General features: G+C 35.5%; 1 long non-coding RNA gene across 1 annotated transcript; it reads right to left on the bottom strand.

Moving 5' to 3' along the window:
• Positions 1 to 1910: 1910 nt before the first annotated feature.
• On the bottom strand, positions 1911 to 6836 carry LOC141335867 (uncharacterized). The gene is made up of 6 exons (XR_012355634.1): positions 6452 to 6836; positions 5690 to 5752; positions 4612 to 5534; positions 4306 to 4464; positions 2703 to 2795; positions 1911 to 2317 (listed from the first exon to the last, which is right to left on the bottom strand). It is a non-coding gene; the product is annotated as an uncharacterized lncRNA (long non-coding RNA).
• Between the last annotated feature and the right edge of the window lie 9454 nt (positions 6837 to 16290).

Here is a 16290-nt window from a genome sequence, read left to right as displayed (position 1 = left end):
CACAACGATGCTCCTGACAATTCTCTCTCTTTCATTATTCCTCTCGCATGCTTTTTTCCCCCTACATATGCACAAGGACTCCCACTTTCTTTCTCTTTCAAAAGTAATGTGACATTAGTGAGAGACCAGGGAGTGTCCTTGTTGTCAACAGTGTTGTTTCTGTTTTCTAAAACTAAAAAGATTTAAAAAATCTTTTTAAAAGTTTGATTAAATCTGAAATAAAATAAATATTAGAATGTAAATTAAAATGTAAACTTAGAACACTCAAATAGAAAATGAGAAATGTCCCCTGGTGACAAAATTAAATAAAAAGAACTAAAAACTCTAAAATAAATTTAAAACTAAGGAAAAAAACGAATTAATATAAAAAAATGACAAAAGCACATAAAGGAACTAAAACATGCTAAAACATTTAAAAATAAAAAATATCAATGAATGGTATATAAAAATATTAAAATAACACTGGTTTTTATTTCAGTTTTAGTAATTTTATCACCTAAACTTTAATTTTTCAAATTCAATTTATTTTATTGAATTTTTATTTCAATTTATTTTCAGTTAGTTGTATACAAATGTGTTGTTACTATTATCTAAAACTAAAACTATTTTTTAATCTTTAATTTAAATAAATCTAAAATAAAATCAATATTAGATTCCTTTGTGACAAACTTAAATAAAAGGCACTATTTTACTTACTAAAAACTCTAAATAAATACAGTGCCTTGCGAAAATATTCAAACCCCTTCATTTTTTTCATGTTTTATGTTGCTGCCTTATGTTAAACTGCTTTAAATTACTTATTGTTCCACATCAATCTACAATGGCTAAGCAAAAAAAAAAAAAAAATCTTTGCAAATTTATTTATAATAACAAACTTATATGATCCCATTGCATAAGTATATAAATCCTTATCTGGAACAGTTAAAATTTAGTTCAGGAGCATTCATATTACTTGTAGATGTTAATACACTTTGAGTGGAGTTAACCTGAGGTAAATTCATTTGAATGGGTATGGTTTGGAAAGGTACACACATCTTATTAAAGGTCTAACAGCTGAAAATGCATATCAGAGCAAAACCAAGCCCTGGGGTAGAAAAAACTGCCCAGAACAGGATTGCATTAAGCCACACATCGGGGAAAGAGTTCGGAAAAAATTCTGCTGCACTAAAGGTTCATAGAAGCATGTAGTCTCTGTTGCCCTTAATGGAAGAGGTTTCAAACAACCAGGACTCTTCCTAGAGCTGGCCTCCTGGCCAAACTGAGTAACTGATGGATATGGACCTTGGCTAGAGTGGTGACCAAGAACATGATGGTCACTCTAATTGAGCTCCATGATCATACACTGTAAAATCCAATTAGTAAACCTTACTTAAAAAAAGCATGCAAACCGATTGCCTTAAAAAAACCAAGTAAAGTTAAATGGGAATAGTTTGTAGTATTAACAAACGCCTATCTAGTATTGTATACTTACAAGAGAGTTCCAGTAACTTAAAACTAAATTGTAGCATATACTTGAATGTTTACTTTAGATGTACTCATCTTTAGTACAGGTTACTCAGAATTGCTATTTTTAACAACTATATCATTTCAAGTGAAATATACTTTGTATGTATTCCAAACTACTGATTTATGCAAGTTGAGCTAACTTGACAATTTCTGCATGCAACTCGAAATTTCTAAGTTGACTTTACTTCAAAAGCAATCCAATTTACTTGTTAAAACCATGCAAACCGATTGCCTTAAAAAAACCAAGTAAGCATTACTCCAATAACTTAAGTGCATCTATTGTCTATTATAAAACACTGAGAAGGGGTTCGCAATTTAACAAAGAGCACACTTACACCTGGACAAATACTGTAAGGCAGTGACATAGTTCAAGGATAAATTTATTGTATTGTTTTACTCTACTATAGGCACAGGGATGATCCACACAAGTTTCCATTGGGGTTTACAAATTTTTTTTTTTTTTAATAAAATACAAACCATTTGATGGTACAATAAATCTATATAAAATCTACATAAAATAAATTTTGTGGACCAAAAAAAAAAAAGTCCTTGACCTGACTGTAACATCCTAAACCAACAGTTTTTCATGTTTTTGGGGTAATCCAAATTCAAAACATATGACAGTCCAAACAAAAGGCAAATTGCCTGTGGTAGATTCTGTAGATTGTCAATGACAATACCTCCCTCAACAATGATGGCAGTATAAACTGGGTCAAGGTACAGTTGATTTTGTAAGAGATGAATGTGTTCATCAATGACAGTCAGCACTCCAACAGGTACTTGTGCCCAGTCCTCATCAGTTATCAGATGCCTATAAGAAAAACGAAACAATAACAATATTACAACAGGGAAATGTTGAAAGGAATTATTAATTGTCAGTTGCCTGCCCTGCCTAAACTGCCGTTTAGCCATTCCTTGTTAAGTATGTACATGCATTTTTTTTTTATCTCAACTCATAAATATTCAAGGTATAGTACGTTTCATGCATATCACATTGTACATATCACATTATGCATATTGCATGGCTTGCAATATGATTTTAATACTTCCGAAGAATATATAATAATAACAAGTCCTAATTTTAGGTTGACAGACAGAAAGTACACTGGACTCACATTGTTTAATAAGTTTTTTGGTAAACCCATTTTCAATGGAAATAATCAATAAATAAATATAAAATATAACTAAGAACTTACAAAGCAGGTGTTGTAGAAGGTACTGGCATCATCCCCAAGCATCACGGGCAGGCCTCGGAGCACCAATGTGCACATAGCTGTCAAATCTGGTTCCTAGGAGTAGATAATGAAAAACAATTTAAGTTCAAGATTGCAGCATTCTGAAGTTACAGTACCAATCAGTTTGTTAAAGGATTAAAGGATAACTATTGCCAAAATGCAACCTAGGCTGTTTTTTTTTTTTTTTTACCGTAAATTTATATCTAAAAGCATAATTACGACAAACGAGCCGTTTTTGTGATTAACCGTGGTTTAGTTTTGTGGTCAGTGGCCGGTGAATGGGAATACTAGGGGCAAGTTTTAAGTGCATCAAAATCGATATTTTTACAACACTAAGAAGGCTCGACACACCATGAAACTTTGCTTGAAGTATCACCTGGGTCTCTACACATGAACTCGAGGATTGAGAATATTGTTTGTGTACACAGAGTTTACTAAAAAGAAAGGTTTTGAACAACTCACTTTCACTGTTTGAGTTTCCGCTCGCGGCTGTCTTGATAGTCAAGAAGTGTCGATTTCCGAAAGGCTCTTTTTACAACTAGAAGGTTAATATTGTTTTTCACTTGCTTCAAAACAACGAATTAGCCGTGCATTTATATGGAAATATACTTTAGGAGCTATCCATCTTTACTCTCCTCCTCGCTATTATGTCGCATTCGGAGATGGACACTTCTTGACTGACAAGACAGCCGCAAGAGGAAACTCAAACAGTGAAAGTGAGTTGTTCAAAACCTTTCTTTTTAGTAAACTCTGTGTACACAAACAATGTTCTTAATGCTGGAGTTTATGTGTAGAGACCCAGATGATACTTCGAGCAAAGTTTTTATGGTGTGTCGAGCCTTCTTAGTGTTGTAAAAATATTGATTTTGATGCGCTCAAAGTTATGACCCTAGTTCTCCCATTCACCGGCCATTGACCACAAAACTAAACCACGGTCAATCTCAAAAATGGCTTGTTTGTCGTAATTATGCTTTTAGATATAAGTTTGTCTCGTTTACAGTAAAAAAATAAAAAAAACAGCCCAGGTTGCATTTTGGCAACAGTTATCCTTTAATTCTCTCAAAAACATAAATTCTGTCAACAGTTGCTAAACTTTGTCATTTTAAACTTGTTAGACCTTTGTTCATATTCAGAACACACATGAAGAAATAACAAAAATGAAATACGAGAGCTTTCTGTCCCTCCATATGCAGCCTTGGCAACTAGCAATTTCAAGGCCATGAAAGGTAGAAAAGGCATCTTTAGGGTACTACCATGTTCAAGGCCAGAAAAGTACAAAGATGATTGTTATGAAACTATGAGACTACTTTTTTTTTTGTGCAAAGGAAACAAAAATAAGTAGCTTCATAACATTACAGTTGAACCACTGATGTCACATGGATTACTTTATCAATGATCTAAACTATCTTACATTGTGTTAAAGTGTTTCTCAAAAACAGAACACAACTCTTGTAACAATTACAATATTAGCAACACTACTTTTAAATACTTTAAAATAATAATAGGTAGCAACATCACAATCAACTTACAACAATAAATAAAATTAAGGCTGCAGTAAACTCACCGCTGTATTAATTTGTTGCATAAGTTCAGCCAATTTCTGTCCAACTGTTCCTTTCTTGGACTTGAAGATTGTGTCAAACCGTTGTGTGTAGTGATCCAAGGCACCAAAAAAGTCACTCTGCAGATCTGTGGTGGCTATCCTATGGAACTCTGCAAACACCTACAACAGAGGCAAAATAAACAGTGAATAAAGAAGCATGGTTCACAATGTGGATATGACTATGCATGTTCAGCCCACTGGTTACCAGGCCAAGCCTGAAAAAAATTATGTTTAACATGGTGGAAAACTAAATGTATGAGCACTTACTTGTCTCTCTGGCCACCGCTCCTGCAATGCTTTCACTGGTACAGTAATCACATAACTGGCAGTGAAACGCAACTTTGGGTTTACTTGCTTGTTTCCTCAGAAGAACACAAACAGAGATTTTTAACTCAAACCAGTGCAGTCTGCCAGCCAAATAATGGATGTGGATGGGCACCAGACCTTTAAAAGTAAACAAAAACATGCACAGACAAATCTAAATTACACCCTGCGGCTCGTGACGATACATTGACGTCTTAAGACACGAAACGATCGTTTTTTGCGAGAAACTGAACTGTATTTATATCATTTTTTACCTTTGATACACAGCCACGTCCATCTGTCCTGAGCACAAGCTCATCATCTGGATCGTTACATGTGCACACGCTCTGGCATAGTATACGCAAAAGCCGAGGGGAATCAGTGAAAAGTCCCGGATGAGTTTGCTCAAGCAAACGTAATCTTTTAGCTTTGAATTGGTTTGAACAATCAGGATAAGCGCAAGTAATTACCATTTTGAATAGCCGCTATAGCCACAGTCTCTGTGCACTGTGTAAACAATGAGTGTCGCGAGCGACAGATCGCTTCCAGCGTTTGCGTATACTACGCCAGAGCACGTACACAAGTAATGTGCCTGATGCTAAACTCGTGCTCATCACAGATGGATTTTGCTATGTATCAAAGGTAAAAAATGATATAAATACTGTTCTGTTTCTCACAAAAAACGATCGTTTCGTGTATTAAGACATCAATGTATCGTCACGAGTCGCAGGGTGTAATGTGGATTTGTCTGTGCATGTTTTTGTTTACTTTTAAAGGTTTGGTGCCCATCCACTCACATTATTTGGCTAACAGACTGCAACGGTTTGAGTTAAAAATCTCTGTTTGTGTTCTGCTAAAGAAACAAAGTCACCTACATCTTGGATGCCCTGGGGATAAGCAGATAAACATCACATTTTCATTTTTGGGTGAACTATCCCTTTAAGTTGTTTTAGTCTTTCAATATAATACTTAAGGTGCATCTTAGTCAACACTTTCACAAATTAATCTCTACTACTACTACTTCAGAATAAGATGTCCTCACCTCAACTGTATCAAGATCTGTGAATTGAAGACCATACTCAGGATGCAGTTACCAGAAGCACTTCTAAAAAGAATAAAAAAAAGTTTAGTTGAAAAGGAAGTTCTGCATTGCAAATTATAAATGCATTCATTTCTTAATATGTTCATGTTTTACAAGCATTACAAAAATACTTACCACTATAATATAGCTTAAAATCTAAAAAGGTGTAACAATGTAATGAATAGTTACAATGATTAATATTTAAAAAATGGACTGGACATTACAATAGCATATTTTAATAATGAACACAAAAATACTAACGTTACTACTACTAATAATAAAGCACCACAGTTTTATAAAATCATAGAGGAAACACTGTAAACAATTACACTGATCATTAAATAGATATTTCAAAATCTGTATTCACATCAATCACAAGCCACTGGTAAGATATAATCTTGGCCAGCCCTTCACTTCACATCTTAATTTCTACTTTCAACATGGAAATAAGGCATTTTCTTTGTGAATTCAGGGTAAAATACAAAACTATACAACATATCCATTATCCAATTGGAAAAAGGCAAAACATTTTTTTTTTTTTTTTTTTTTACCATTTGTGGTAACTTAACTGTTAACTGTTACCTTCTAGTTTAGTGGTCAGACCGTGTTCTTCTAGCACCGTATAATGTCAAAATTCGTTGGTAAATATGTATTAGATTGGCAAAAAAATAGGACAAGCAGAAAGTAAACATTCACATACAAGTTGCTTGCTTGATTACTTACCTCTTTATTCTTTAAAAACGTAACGAAGCTTCAGATGTTAAAAACGTCGGTTGTCTAGCTGCTGCTTCTTCCTACATCATCTGCAAAATGGGCGCCAAGCCGCCAATTCGAATTCACCAGTTCAGGAGCTGAGCGCAAAAATTCTATTACGCATGCTCTGACAAGTCTCGCTGCTTCTTCTTCTTCTTATTTCTTCTTCTTTATTACTCTTGGGTGCACTGCTGCCACTCACTGGTGCAGTGCTTCCTTTGATGCTACTTAAGTGTTGCAAGTAAACATCACTAACACTACTAAGTAAATTGTTTTACTCACCCTGCAATTAACTGTAACTTAACAAAACCTTGTAAGAAGTATATTTTTTAATATTTGAGTAAAGTTTACTAATTATACTTGAGTCAGCAAAGCTATTGGAATTTACAGTGTATATGCAGATGGGAGAAACTTACAGAAGGACAAACATCACTGCAACATTTCACCAATTCAGTCTTTATGGTGGTGTGGCCAAACTCAATTCCTTTCTTCAGTGAACACACATGAAAACACTTGAAATTTGCACAAAAGCACCTCAGACTGTGAGAAACAAGATACTCTGGTCTGATGAACTTCAATTCCAAGCATCATGTATAGAGGAAACCAGGCACTGCTCATCACCTGCAGATAACCATCCCAATAGTAAAGTGTGCTGGTAGCAGCCTTATGCTGTGGGGCAGTTTTTCAGCAGCAGGGACTAAGGCACTCATCAGAATAGAAGAAAAGCTCAGTGCACCAAAATATTAAGATAGACTTAATGAAAACCCAGTCCAGAGCAATCAGAACCTCAGACTTGGCAGAAGGTTCACCTTCCAACAGGACAATGACCCTAAGCACACAGCAAGAGTGGATTATAGACAGCTTTGTGAATGCCCCTGAGTGGCCCAGCCACAGCCTGGGCTTGAACCCAATCAAATATTTCTGCAGAAACTGAAAATGTGTGTCTGTGCCCAAATGTGTCCATCCCACCTGGCAGAGCTTGAGAGGTGAAGAGGTGAGAAGAAGAATGGCAGATAATTGCCAAATGCTGATGTGCAAAGCTTGTCGCACTATACCAAAAAGATTTGAGGGTGTAAAGGTGCTTCGACGAAGTAATACATTAAGGGTATGAATACTTATGCAATGTACTTATTTCAGTTTTTTTATTTTTAATACATTTACGAAGTTGTGACAATTCTGTTTTTGCTTTGTCATTAGGGTGTATGGAGTGTAGACTGAATTTAAAGCAGTTTAACAGGCAGCAACATAACAAAATGTGAAGGGGTTGGAATAATTTCGCAAGGCACTGTACCATGTCCAAAAAATGTAAGCACCTCCTTGAAAATGCTTTTGCTTTCTTCACAAGTGTATTTATCTGGCAGAAATGATGTCATTGATAGGACATTGCATGTATCACCTTTTATTGCACCATCCCAGAAATAGAGCCACAGGAAAGCGCGCTGCTCCAGGCCACTTCTGATTGAGGTGATGCCGTGTGACTTGTGGTAATTGTCCAGCGCCCCTGCAGTGCCCCTCGCACCGGCCCCAGTGGCAGAGCAGCGGAACACGCGCTTCCCTCCGTCCAAATGACTTTTTTTCTCTTGAGAAAGAAACCACAGACTCTCACACATATAAGGTAATTAGTCACATCTGCACACAGGTGTGCAAGTCTACCCCCTTCCCTCAGCACAATCTGTTCATTTCTTTACAAGCACAAAGGTCTACAGCATGATAGCAGCATGTGTCTAGCACAGAGAGGAAAGAAAACTTCCATAATATCTTTACTTCTTCAACTGCAAATGAAACCCTTGTTATCTGATGTCTTCTGGCAGAAACGATTAGCCTAGCGCTATTAGCTTCCTATTAGCTTATTGTCCATTGATTGCCCTGGGGCTTGTTCATCTGAGGACCAGCCCTGGGCACTTGCCTGCAACTTGATGCAATAACAAGCTCAGCGTGTCATTCTCCAGAGAGATTGTCTTAAGTTTACAAACACTGCTGCGGTCTTCCTCACCGTATATATTGTTAATGAAAACTCACTCAGCTGGCATGAAACAATTAAACTTGGATGTTAAAATATGTAAACCGGAATGGAATGATAATTAAAATGTCAAGGTAGCTACAGACATAAACAGAGAGGTTAAATTTATCAATGCCTCAGGGGAAACTGCACAATCAAAAATACAATACATGCAAGAAAGAATATATGTGACCCTGGACCACAAAACCAGTCATAAGTAGCATGGGTATATTTGTAGCAATAGCTAACAATACAGTGTATGGTTCAAAATTATCGATTTTCCTTTTATGCCAAAAATCATTAGGATATTAAGTAAAGATCATGTTCCATGAAGATATTTTCTAAATTTCCTACCATGAATATATCAAAACTTATTTTTTGATTACTACTATGCATTGCTAAGAACTTCATTGCTAAGGACAACTTTAAAGAAGATTTTCTCAATATTTAATTTTTTTTTTGCAACTTCAGATTCCAAATTTTCAAATAGATGTATCTCAAACAAATATTGTCATATCCTAACAAACCATACATTAATGAAAAGCTTTATTTTTATATTTTTTATATTTTTATAAAAGATTTATTATTCAGATGATGTATAAATCTCAATTTCAGAAAAAATTAACCCTAATGACAATGGTTTTGTGGTACAGTGTCACAGAAGGGAATGTACTAAGCGGCAGTTCAGTGCTGAACACAACTTGTGGTCAGTTCCAAGTCTCGCAAGTCATTTATAAGTGCTTTTCTGTGGAGGATGCGGCAGACTATCCTGATCTGGCATAGTTTGGAGGGACTGTACAGCATCACTGTACTTCTGGAGCCCAGACACCTGAATCAGCTCTTTGATACACCAAATGTCCACTTGTCTACACTGAGTGTCTGGAAGTGTTCCTGGTTATATACTCTGCTCCATCTTTTGATGAATTACTGCTGCCATGATCAATAGAAAACATACACAGACACCTCTTTTAAATGAAATTAGGTTTACCGCCTGCTTTCCATAACTGGTATTAGTGCATTGTTAATTGACCCTTCGCAGGAAGTTTGATTGACAGGTGATCTGACCAATCATAATGCAGAATCTGCCAGTTTTGTCCGACAAACAAACCAGACAGGAAAGTAGATTAACCTTGGTGGCCTGGAACTTGAAAAATAGTGTGTATTGATGTCTTTCCACAGTATGAATTTTAAGTATGAATTTTCAAATATTCAATTTTGGGTGGACTATCGCTTTAATGGAACCAAACGTAAATTCGCAGAACCCAATTCAAGTCGATTTTTAACCAAAGTGTTGATTTCAGCTAATCCATCTTATTTTTCAATGCAGAAGTAAGATGTTTTCTGGTAATGTGTGAGACTTGCGGTTCATAAGCTGCCGTAAGCAATTGACGAGAAGAATAACAAGCAGTAAATGGTAAAACTGTTTGCACTATTGCATTCATAATTAAGATAATACATTGTAAGACAAACCAGTTCGCAATATCAAGCAGCAAAACGAGCTGTTTTGTAGAGCTAAAAATAGCTGGACACGGATGAGACTAAAAGCCAGACACATTAAATTTACAAACGGTCGTGCCCACTCTTATGGGAAAAATAAGGTGGACATCATAAGAACAATATTTTAGTTGGTATAGACGTTTTTCCTGAACACCGAAGTAAGTCCGACTCTTAACTGAAAGAATGCTTTGCATTTCCGGTCTGCATTGTTTCTAGTCAAATTAGGGTATATTCCGAGCTAATAAACTAATGTTAAACCTATTAAAATGTTTTTAAAAAGCACATGGCTCCATAGCGCCATCACTTGGCAATGTCGCAATGACCGTCATTTGTCAGTGCCGCACTTTAATGAGTGTGTAGATGACACGAAGCAGCGGACGTTAGCTACATTAAAACAGATGGACGCTATTTGAATGGGTTCCTATGGAAACGGAACAGAAAAGCATTCAATCTGACGTTAGAATTCGTAATGGCGGCGCTCATCGTTTACTCAGGAAAAAGGTTACATAAATAACTGCATATGTTAATGTTTGCTGTTTAAAACCTCTGAAAGAATTAGCCACATGCTGGGGGGTTATCTGAGGAACAAGGTAGCGTCAATTGGCTGTTACATTTTAAAACATTTTTAGCAAAGTCTTATTTAGCATAGTCCCACATTTTTGTATGTGCCCATGTTATGCTAATATTACATTACTGGCATCCATTGGTCCCTTCAGAGCAATCAGAGCACTAGTGTGAGCAGAAATGATCCTTACTGAGTCAGCGATCCAGACATTATTGTCCCATTTCTGATACTTCCTTTGAAAAAGAAATTTAAGCAAGTTTGCAAGTTTGTTCAGTCATATTATTTATGAGGCCCACTGTCTCAGAGGAAAGTAACCCGTACCGCAATGAGTATTTTCTTATTGTTGCCCTGCACATTTGGTCGGCGGTGCAATGTAAGCAGAGATTTTACGACTGTCCTGCTAATGCACATACAGCAGGCTGTAAAAGAGCAGCGCATCCTTTTTAAATCAAGCAGATACTAGAAATCTCAAAGTGATTTGCTATGTATAATGTATGTATGGCAATCATCACAATGCCACAGCGAAGAGATACCTTTTTACTGTTCCCTTTCGCAGTTCTACTGCTTTTATTTTCATATGCCATAAATTGATGTTGACACTGAAAGGAACCATACATCTCAAAGTGCTGCTAGCAGTACTCTGCTCAACAAAACATTAACCATTAATCAATCAATCACAATGACACTGAGAATTTCAAAACAAAGTCTATTTTATTTGTTTATGTGTAAAAAAATTGGATTTCTCTTTTATTAGTTTTTTCTTGCATGCCACCTTAATATCTAAATAATTTATTTATACCGTAAACACCTCTAACAGCACCTATATAAATCCTTGAATATGCGCTGTTCCCACTCTTAAAAGCTTCAAAGCTACAAGCTGAATGCAAACACATTTCCATTTCATTTCCATTATGTGTTTAAAGAATGGTTGTTATGGTGTGTTCTTATACAAAAAAAAAGCAAGTAAATGTAATGTTTTTCAGGATCGAATTATTTGATAGCCCATGTCTTAAAGCATTTAATGAGAACACATGGATGTGTAAGGTTTTATCTCTGTCTGAATGGTGAACTTGTAGAACCTTTCTTGATTATGTGGGCGTTGAAGAAGACATGTTGTTTGGAGGTTGTATCCTGACTTGCATTATTAATTCCTTATTTTCACAGTCAACCTGATGTTGACACTCCTACATCGTCTGGGACCCTGAAATTACATTCACGCATATTTGAATATAAAACGAGATGTATCATACCAGGTTTGACGTCATTTTTATACAAAAAGTGATTATCATGTTCCAATGTGATTCTCATTTGCCACAACACTCTATGCACATATTCAAAATGCAAAATTACAACTTTCAGTCTATTCCTTAGACAAAGATTTGATATTCAGTGGCATGAGTCATGCTATGGTGCCTTTGTTTTGGAGCTTGACAAATTTTGGTCACAGTTTACTTTCTATGAAAGAGCAAAGTAACATCCTACTTAACATATTTTGTGTTCAATGAAAATTAAAACTATACTGTTTTGTAAGTAAATCCCTCATTTCATGGAAAGTAAAAGTTTATATTTGCTAAATAAGACCCCTTTTTTTCTGAGAATTCTCTGCAGGGAAGTGCGCACTTGACCTCAATCAGTGATGTACAGTGGTGTTCTGAAATGAGGAGGCCAAGTCCTCAACGTTTTTTCTTTCTTCTTTTTTTTTTAATCAAATGTAAATTCATGTCCCAGTCACATTTTTTGGTTAAATAAACATTACTTACAACTATCAGAAAAAGAAAACAATCGTATTTAATATTTTTCCATTAGAAATGTAATCAATATTCAATGTATTAAAGCCAAGTATGAATCTCATCAAGTTAGTTTTTTTAAGCATTTTACATTTATTCGAAAATAAAAACTCAAAACAGTAACAATTTAAACTATAGATTTTATTTGTGAACGTATATTCAGCAATTCTTTTAAATAGTTAACTTTTAACTATTTTTGAATTTTTCAGATCATCAGTCACCAAAGCTCTGTAAATACTGGTCAAAGACATGGACATTTACTTTACTGATTTTGTACGTTTACACAATGTCATAGAAATGATCAGTCTATAATTTTAATGGTTGCACTGTTAGACATTTCTGTAATTTAAAAAAAAAAATGGAATTTAATATTTACTGCATTTTCTGTGTGTGTTTTTAAAGGCAACTCAAATGAAGCTTCACAAAGGACAGGAGCAGGCCAGCCACACTGAGATAATTTATGGTAAGAGATGATTTAACTTCACTATGATTTTGAGAGGTTTGTGTATTCCATATGGGGTTTGCCTTTTACAAATGTGTATTTTCTTCTTGTTTTTTTTTTTCAGGGATCAAATTTCTCTCTGTAACAAAGTGGATGGTGAGCAAAGGTGGCAAACGTTTTAGAGCAGGAATATGCAAACTTGGACTATGCAGATGATATGTATTCTTTAGCTGCTTATATGATTTTTCCCTATTATTTTTAATGTTGCCTAAATATTCTTTGTAAGGCTAAATCCAGAGGATACAATGTAATGCACTGCAAAAAGTCAGACAGGTGAAATATTGAAGATGAACTGTTCCAACATTGGAAGACTGTATTTTTTGTATTTTTGTTATATATGCAATATTTAAATAAAGAATTTGATATTTTGTATTAATTGTGTCTGTTTGAATTGAACACTACGCCGTGAAGATGATGATCGTGGAACATACAACACTATACATTTTACTCATTTTTCCGTTATTTATTTAAAGCACATACTTACTTCCATCAAAATGTCTTGCTATTTTTGCACATTGTCTGTCTTGTATACTTGTATATTGTTCTTTTTATAATATGTATAATATTATATGATTATATTATATATATATATATTATATTATTATTATGATTATATTATATTATATATATTATAATAATATAATATGATATATCGTCTTGTCACTGTCATTCTGTAGCACTGTGGAGCTCTGTCACAAAAACAAATTCCTAGTATGTGTAAACATACCTGGCAATAAAGCTCATTCTGATTCTGATTCTGATTCTGAAGGACTGAAATTCCGGAGTGCCTACAAGGTCCCCCTGCTCAAGAAAGCACGTGTACAGGCCCGTCTGAAGTGTGCCAATGAACATCTGAATGATTCAGAGAACTGGGTGAAAGTGTTGTGGTCAGATGAGACCAAATTCAAGCTCTTTGGCATCAACTCAACTCGCCATGTTGCTGTCAATGACCCCAAGAACACCATCTTCACCGTCAAACATGGATGTGGAAACATTTGGGGGTGTTATTCTACTAAGGGAATAGGATAACTGCACCGCATCAAAAGGACGATGGACAGGGCCATGTACCATCAGGGCCAGGGCACTGAAGCCAGCCAAGGCATTGAAAATGAGTCGTGGATAGGTATTCCAGCATGACAATGACCCAAAACACACAGCCAAAGCAACAAAGGAGTGGCTCAAGAAGAAGCACATTAAGGTCCTGGCCTAGCCAGTCTCCAGACCTTAATCCTATAGAAAATCTGTGGCGGGAGCTGAAGGTTCGAGTTGCCAAACGTCAGTCTTGAAACAAAATCCCTCCTGAGATGTATGCAAACCTGGTGGCCAACTACAAGAAACGTTTGACCTCTGTGATTGCTTGGTTTTGCCACCAAGTAATAAGTCTTGTTTTGCAAAGGGGTTAAATACATATTTCACTCATTAAAATGCAAATCAATTTATAACTTTTTTTATGTTATGATTACAGCTCCATTTATTTCACTTTCCAGATATAACAAGCTTGCTCGGTAGCTCAGCCAGCACGGAATAGGACTTAGGATGCAGAATTCTTGGGTACAAATCCCATAAAAAAACACTTCTTTAGCACTACTCAGTGGACATTTCTTATCGAATATGTGACGAAACGTACATGGCGGTATGTATTTCGCATCTTGTGAAAAAGTTGTCATGAGTTCAGGTTGAATTTTTTATTCTCATCCAATATTTTGAGGAGGCCCCTGACCTCAATAGCATCAAAAACTTGCTATGATCTTTGTATTGGCCAAATAAAAGACATTCTGATTTAAAAAAAATATATTATACTCTATGAATGTAAATAGATGATCAAGAGAACTGAATGAAAAGAATAAAACAGACAAAATAGAGTGAAAATTGACCTGACAGCCATGTAATGTTATTTTCAGAACTCAGGCCTGCCTTTTAATCTTCAGACACCCAGGCCAAGATGGACGTGCAAAAGATTCACAAGAGGAACATTGTGGACCTCCACAAACAATCGCTCAATTTGAAGGCTGAACCTGAAGAACGGCCACCCTCTGCGAGTCTGTGGTCTGACCCCCCTCTGATTCCTCTAAAACCAGCCTACAGAGGAGAAACAAAAAGAAAATTAAATGAAGGAAGAGGAATGGAATTCAGAATCCATGAGCGATAGGCATCTCGCTGAAAGGCAGAAAATGGCAAAGATGAAGATCATGATGCCAAAAAGGGAGACAGAATTCAACAGAGTGTTCTCTGTGTAGACAGAAAGACAGATAAAAAAGTTGCAGGAATTGTGAAAAGAATATGAAAGACGACTGTGATCACAGCTGATGGTGGGTTCTATAGAGCGACGCCGAAAGTGCAAAAAAAAAAAAAGAAAAAAAAAGTGTGAGACACACAGTGAAAGGGCCAAATCAGACAAGCTCACTAACAAGGCTGGGGGTTTGAGGAGCTCCTGGATGTCTCAAAGGAGGAAGAGGAGAACGGGAGGCAAATTCGCCCCCCTCATGGTGCGACATCACAGAGCATAGTTTTTTTTTTCCTAACTACCTCCCCCCCTCCAAGTCTGGAAGCAGAGATGCAGGAACCTAAATGTGGTGAGTGAGGGAGGAGGGGGTGTGCGTTCTGAGATCTTAACCAGCAGGAGGTCTTCATTTAAACTCTCAACCCCTTCCCTTCACACTACATTACTGCTCATATGGGTGAGAGAGATAATAAGGCTCCGTAGTAATCCATAATCCGACTGAGACCTCAGCGAAAGTGGAGGAAGGTGAAGTCAGACCCGGGTAGAGAGACACTGCCGTAATTTCTTAGAAAGAATTTTAATTTACATTCATATTCACGTTCTTTGCGAACTCATAGCATCGTATAGTAAGTGAATTACCTATTTAAGAATAAATTATATATATATATATATATATATATATATATATATATATATATACACTACCAGTCAAAAGAACTTTCTTTCTTCTGAACTTTCTATTCATCAAAAAAAAAAAAAAAAAAAAAAAACAGAAAAAAATTATACTCAGCGATTTTCAACGTAATAATAATAATAAATGTTTTTTGAGCAGAAAATCTGAATATTAGAATGATTTCTGAAGGATCAAGTGACTGGAGTAATGATTTTAAAAAAATTCAGCTTTGAAATCACTGGTCACAACAAATTACTTTTTAATATATATATATATATATATATATATATATATATATATATATACATATACATACACTGTATATTTAAATAGAAAACAGCTATTTTAAATACTGAAAATATTTCAAAATTTTATAGTTTTTTTGCTGTATTTTGGATCAAATAAATGCAGGCTTGGTTAGCAGAAGAGATTTTAAAAACAAAACAATCTTACTGTTCAAAACTTTTGACTGGTAGTATATACACTACATAAAATGTGAAATAACGGAATTTAATTTGGATTTGTATTGAGAAAAAATGAGAAATCTCAGCAAGGTTAGAATATT

Source organism: Garra rufa, chromosome 5, assembly GCF_049309525.1.
Source record: "Garra rufa chromosome 5, GarRuf1.0, whole genome shotgun sequence".
Lineage (NCBI taxonomy): Eukaryota > Metazoa > Chordata > Actinopteri > Cypriniformes > Cyprinidae > Garra > Garra rufa.
The sequence above is the reverse complement of the archived record's forward strand: the minus strand, read 5'-3'. Positions and strand labels throughout refer to the sequence as shown.